General features: G+C 30.3%; 1 protein-coding gene across 1 annotated transcript in view; it reads left to right on the top strand.

Moving 5' to 3' along the window:
• The first annotated feature begins 4,572 nt into the window (after positions 1-4,572).
• LOC149900324 (clavesin-2-like) overlaps positions 4,573-7,289 on the top strand; it is a 30,133-nt gene continuing 27,416 nt past the window's right edge. The window contains exon 1 of the mRNA XM_090113271.1: positions 4,573-4,816. The gene's annotated coding sequence lies outside the window, so the exon portion shown is untranslated. The remainder of the gene's footprint in view (positions 4,817-7,289) is intronic.

Here is a 7,289-nt window from a genome sequence, read left to right as displayed (position 1 = left end):
CTAAAAGGATATTTCACTTCCTTCATTTGTTAACTGAAAATTTCCAGCCATAAATGCAAAGCTGTCTTCAATCACTGGCTCAGCTTGAATGGTTTGAATTGTCCTTTGTCTTTCTGTACTTGGTTTGGACTTAAAGCGTTTCGAGAAGTTACGACATTCATTTTTATAATGTCCTCTTTTTCCACAATTGTGACACTTAATGTGCCCTTTATAATTTATACCATTTTGTTTCGGCTTGACGATTCCACGACGTATTTTCGATGATTTTCTAAGCTCCTTATTATTTCGTTTTCTTTCATTAGTTTTCTGTTCAACATGTAGAACCATTTTACTTGTGTCAAGACTTTCATTAACAAGTTTAACTTCATGATCTAATAATCTTGTTTTCACGAAACTTAACGTGATGTTGTCTTCTGACAAAGTCTCGATGGCTGTTATAACACCATTGTAAGAAGGCGGTAAAGTAAGCAATAGTTGAGTCACTTTATCAACCTCTGAGATAGTCGCACCGGCTGATGCTAACTCCGATATCAAAGAATCGAACATCATAAAATGTTTACACAAATCTGTGTCTTCTTCCAACTTCAAATTAAATAATTTCTTCCGAGCTCCAATTTGTTTTGCTACACTTTTTCTTTCGAAGATATTGTTTAGTACATCAAAAATTTGTTTTGTCGACGATTCTGGTTTCACGTAACTTAAATACGAATCGGACAAATATTCAATTAACACATTCTTTGCGGTTGACTCCGATTTCTTCCACTTGCTGTCAGGATTCGCTGGTGCTGGTTTATCGATTACATGAATCACTTCAAGTTCATTTAAGAGACTGCGGATTCTGAACTTCCATATATTATAATTTTCACCGTTGAAAGGTTGGATGTTTCTTTTAGATTTTATAGTTTCCATATTGTTTATAAAATCTTTATCTTCACTCTGAATGTTTTACTTACGATACATTCACTAATTTTCAATTGCACTTTGAAATTTTAATTTTCTTCCTCTCAATAAAATTTGTATTTAAATTAATCAACAACGTAGCCTGGGCCCATAACCTATTGGGATTATGGATAGTGGTGTGATTAATTTTAGTAAATAATTCAAGCACTTTGTTGTAGGAAGATAGTCACTTTATTTATCTTCAAATAGAGTATCGAAGGTATGTCTTAACAGTCTGAAGGATACGAGTGAACTACACACAAAGAGCTATATAACTCAACTGTTTTAGGGTCTATATAACACTCAAAATTATACCTTTATTTATGACCCTCTTCGAGTATTTCTTACCCGTACTTCTAGGAATCTATACAATAAATATTCACAAGGTTTAACATGTGTTATCAAGTGTTGAGTGTATACAGGACTCACAATAGGTTTACCAAATGTGCATGATAAGAAAAAAGGTCGTTGCAATAAATCACACGTATAGTGTAAGAAACGTAATTGCTTTTTAAGAGAGAAACTTTTGTAAATGAAATCAATATTTCAACACCGTCCCTTACCTAACTGAATAACCAGCTGTTGGACTGGATTTGGATTTGGATTAGAGAAGCATATAAGTCACAAAGCGTTGTCGGATACCAGGCAAGCAGATGTTCTCAGAAGTTACGGTTCGAGTCAAGGCAGTGGCCTCTACAACGCTGATATTATAGAATGTTACACAACATAAAACGTCTATCATTATAGTATCGGTCATTTATAAATGTTTATAACTATGAATACAATTTCGTAAAATTGTTAATAAAAATTAAATATTAATAAAAATATTTGATATTAGATTTGGTTATCATGGGTTACGTTAGGTACAAGCGGATTTAAATAATAATAATATTATTTATAATTTATGACGGATTTTATACTGACGAATGTGAATTGGATAAGGAATATTGAATACAAATTACAAAGCCCTAACAATTTATAAGTATCTATTTAGAAAATTAATTATACACTAAAACAACAAAGGAGTATATTGATGATAAGAAATGAAAATCCATTTAAAAACATTAGTACATACTACATAGTAACTCAATGTATAGGTACCTAAAAATGAATTATTCATATTTTCATACATATAATATGTGCGTATTTTAAAGCTTTTACGAAAAAGTTTCGAGTATCAATTTGAGTTTTTATTTTATTTTCATATCAAGCAACAATAGCACAATAAAAAATATGTACTTTTATTTATTTATATGATTAATGTTAGTCAAACAGCAAATGTATCCTAGTTAAATAATATCTAAACACTAGGCAAACATGAAACAAAGTAAATTGTAAAGGAAGGGGTTTGTCATCTTCAAATTTGGGTCAAAGTAAGGTCAAAGTCAACGAAAGGTTTAAATTATTAATGTAGAAATTACTCAATGGTATAATACTATCAAGAATTTATGTTGACCTTACTTACAGCCAAAACAGACCTTTATTACGAATCTTTACTTGACCCGAAATTTAAGAACTGGTCCACTCCTATATTAAAGTACTTAGTTACAATGAAAATATCTCTTTTTTCATCACTTTATATTCAACTTTTTATTTATAAGCACATTATGGGAATGATTCGTATAAATGTTATTCGTATTACTGCAAAAAAGTACCTATTTTAACATTTCATCATAACATAGGTACTGCAAACTTGGAAGAATGCAATAAAAATCGATTGTTTAAAAGCATAGTATCGGGTTTCCCATTGGTCATTCAACATGCTTGTGGTAAAGGTAAAGTTACAAAGATGCTCAAAGAATCCAAAAAAATATTGGGTACTTACTCAATATTTTTTTGGATTTTTACCTACGTAGTCGATAGAAATCCGGCAAAAGCTAAACATATAACATAATATTCTAATCCTTTTACCATTATTTTCAAAACCAATATTATTCATCATTTTCAATTCAAAGGCTTTTACTATCTTCACCGGTAAGTTTGTATGGACAGATTGAATTCAAACCTTTTTTTTTTATAGTGGAGAATGCATTTAGGCATACCCAGGGCACTCGGGGGAAGAGCCCTGGGTTATGTCGGACTCACCCTGCTGAGTGCAGGGTCCTACCGACTAAACTCCACTCTGTTCCGCCGTGCCGCTTTATTGACGGGGCCGCGGGTATTCGGTAGAACCGCATCCGCAGACAAGATTGAATTCAAACCTACAATAATTTTATGAGTTTTAAGCGTGTTTATTAGTTTAGGAGATATCGATAATAAAATTCAGCGGTCACAGCATACGCTAATGAAATTATGTTTTAGACTTTACCTACCGCTGAGCAATACTGAAATATTATTACGTATTCTTTGCTACAAGGTGTCAAATAATAGGGAAGATTATTTTGTATGTAAAGATGGTAATCGTGAGCCAATGTATATATATATGTATATGTTTAATAATATCATTGTTGAGAGCACGTTTTCTTATGTCATATATTCCTTAACTAGCTGCTCCTCGCGGTTTCACCCCCGTGGCTCCACTCCTAATGGTCGTAGCGTGATGATATATAGCCTATAACCTTCCTCGATAAATGGGCTATCTAACACCGAAAGAATTTTTCAAATCGAATCAGTAGTTCCCGAGATTAGCGCGTTCAAACAAACAAACAAACAAACTCTTCAGCTTTATAATATTAGTAGATATAGATTAAGTTAATATGGTGGGAATGGAAAACCTACACCTAGAATAATCAATGCTACTGAATTGAAAATAAATTTAAACGAAAATAAAGCATTATAAATATTATTGTTGTGATAATTTATATTGGAACCGATAACTGGAGTTATTGACGTGCGATATTAGCACACGATACACTGATAAGAAACCGTGATTGCGTCGATGAATTCACAATTGAATACAATTCATAATTCATATGTTTTAATGAGATGGTTAATCAAAATGTAATTTGAATTTAACTTAGGTCCAAATATAGGGCCCCCTAGTTTAAAAAGAGAGACTATTCAAAAGCACTTTTAAAAGTTGGACATTAGAAACAACCAAAGGGAAAGGTGGATAATTCAATTATAAAACTAAGAAAAACACCTTTTAATTTCATATATTTAAATGAAGCGGTTTGAAGCTTCCATTTTATCGAATTAATAAAATTAAATTCAAGTTACAACATAATATTTAAATTGAATGCAACTTTTACTTGCTTTATTAGAAACGGAAAAAAAACAAGGCTGCGTATTCCAATACTAATCTTTTTTTTAATTCTCTAATTAAAATTAAACTATATTTGATAGATAAATTATTCAAAACCTGTTTATTTATTGGTGAAGACTTAAAGGTGTTCGACATTTTATAACTAGATTATTTTAAAGTTTAGCTATCCAAACGAGCTGAAAAACATATTTTAACGGCTGATTAAACTCATTCGTTTAAACTCAGTCCGTCTGTTGACGATTGACAATATATATTTTTATACATTCTTGTGTAATACGTCATAGTATTAGCTACTAGTTATTATTCTGTGGTATTACATTATCTGTGGTCTTTGGCTAGGGGGTAAAAATGGGTCCGAAGTTGTTTAAATGTAACATTTTTTAAGAGTAATTTTGCGAATCTATTAGTACCCGGATAACATAAATTAATAAGCATATAAAATAAAACCAACCATTGAAGACCGACGTGCGCGGCACCGTAATCAGACATAGGTCGGCAAAGTTTTTAAAAACTGCTTTATGTCCGCGACGTGCGCATGCGTCGTTCGTAGCAATGTTGTTTTAAACAATAATATTTCGTTATTTATCAAGTGCTGTGTAAAATCTGTTTATAAATTTTGGATTTTTTCGCTCAGCTTATAGAGTTGTGTGATAAGCATCTACTGGTTCGAATGTAAGTTTTTTTACGATATATTTGGATGTTGTTATTTGAATTTGGAACATTTATGTATTTTATTTTTTAAATTTCTTTGCATCGAAGTTTTGACATACTTTTTATTCTTCCATGTGATAGGAATGAATTATCTATAATTAATTTATTTAAAATACGAATTTACAGTAAAAATTACAATTGAATGTTGAAATATTAAGAATTATAAAAAATAACTTACTCTTTAATTTGTGGGTATTAGGAAAATATTATCCCTTTTTTAAATATTCTTTTTCTATAATATGTATTATTCTATTGTTTTATTACAACAAACTGTGGAACAGAAACATATTTTCCTTGAGATATTTAAAACAGCCAATACTAAAAATAATTAATTTTCCTCGTTTGATAAATGCAATGCAATAATTTAACAATAAATTAGGAAACAATAGGGTATTTTTTTATTAATTATTATTGTTCGATTCTAAAGATCATAGATAACAATATTAATTTCAATGTAAAAATTTAATCTTTAAAGTCATAAAATTCTAATATGTAATATCTATACTAATATTATAAAGCTGAAGAATTTGTTTGTTTGTTTGTACGCGCTAATCTCGGAAACGGCTAATATATCATCACGCTACGACCAACAGGAGTGGAGCCACGGAGGTGAAACCGCTTGGAGCAGCCACTAGTATATTATAATTTACCTATATGCAACGCGACAACAATGTCTGAATCGTTAAGATAATTTTCACTTATCTATATAAAATAAAAATTATCGTCTGCAGTTATCAATATCTTGAATACGTAACAAAGGAAGGTCAATTATTGTGTATTTTAAATGTATTCGTTTTATCTGTACTAATATCACAGACTAATAATAATATACTACGCTAATATTATAAATCTGAAGAGTTTGTTTGTTTGTTTGAACGCGCTAATCTCGGGAACTACTGGTCCGATTTGAAAAATTCTTTCGGGTATCAAGGAAGGCTATATACTTATTATCATCACGCTGCGCTACGACCAGCCACGGGGGTGAAACCGGGGGTGGAGCAGCTAATTAAAAAATAAGTTCGATTTAATATTTCTTGTTTTATTTTTTTTAAGAAATTATGAGTAAGTATACTGTAATTATCTAATTTTACGTGTAAACCGCCGCAGGTCATAAATATTTAAAGTCCTTATTTTGCATGAAAATTTGCAAAAAATACCGTGAATCGGTGAATGTATACTATCTTTATGTAGGATACTAGTAGAAACTTTATTGTTTGCCGTCTCACTGATAATTATATCTAAAAAGTAAAAACTAAACGTATAGATCTAATAATGCTAAGTACTACCCACATAAACTACTTATAACATATTATATAGCAACAAACAGTACATTGTTCATATTATCTATCTATCTATCTATATGTGTGCTAAATTTCATTTTAATCAGTTCAGTAGTACTTACGTGAAAGAGTAACCAACACACACACATACACATACATCCATCGCATTTATTATTAGTGGGAATAGGATAAATCTCTAACAAAGCTGAAAGCTCTGATGAATTACTGTAGCCCGAATACAAACTGATCTAGTAGGCTCGGACATCATACCAGGAGCAACCATTATTTAACTCCTTATAACCTGGTACATATTTAAATTATTGGCCATTGAATATTTAATTTAATTTATTTAATTAGTATAAATAATAATATGACAGGAATTAACTAGGTAATTCTATTGTTTTAAAGTTTGTAAGTAGTTAAATATTATGAGGTATACCTAATTAATATTTTAAGTAGACAACATTTTCTAGCAGGAATTTTTGTTTATATTATTTAATATCAAAATTCACTTATCACTACATAGTATAAAACAAAGTCGCTGTGTCCCTATGTCCCTTTGTATGCTTAAATCTTTAAAACTACGCAACGGATTTTGATGCGGTTTTTTTAAATAGATAGAGTGATTCAAGAGGAAGGTTTTAGTATATAATTTATTAGGTTTTAGACAAAACGGGCGAAGCCGAGGGCGGTAAGCTAGTTAACTATATTCTAAGGTCATATCTTTATGAATAATGTAACTACTAAAAATAATTTATATGCATAATGGCGCTATACTATTTCTCCATACTTCCATAATACATTATATTAAATGACCTTTGTATCAAAAACGGACTCACATTGACTGTTATCTAGTTTTAATAAGTACCTACGTGTAGATAAGTACTTGAACAGAATCATGTATGGATCATGATTTTGTAAATTATATCGTATTCTATATCAGAATAGAGTCGAGTTTAAAACGATCAGAGATGATTAAAATTAAGTGATTTTGTTATTAGCATTTAATTATTCCAGTTTTTGTTATTAATTTGTATGTACCTACTATATTTTATACTAACTTAATTCTTGTGGTGTCGAGTGGAAATTTATTATGGGTAAAAAGATTTAACGAAATTAATTAACGTGAGGTTTATATAATAATATGTATTATA

This window comes from Colias eurytheme, chromosome 19, assembly GCF_061535395.1.
Source record: "Colias eurytheme isolate Ceu_HAF_F1 chromosome 19, ilColEury1 Martin Lab GWU primary, whole genome shotgun sequence".
NCBI lineage: Eukaryota > Metazoa > Arthropoda > Insecta > Lepidoptera > Pieridae > Colias > Colias eurytheme.
This window is presented reverse-complemented; position numbering and strand designations above follow the sequence as displayed.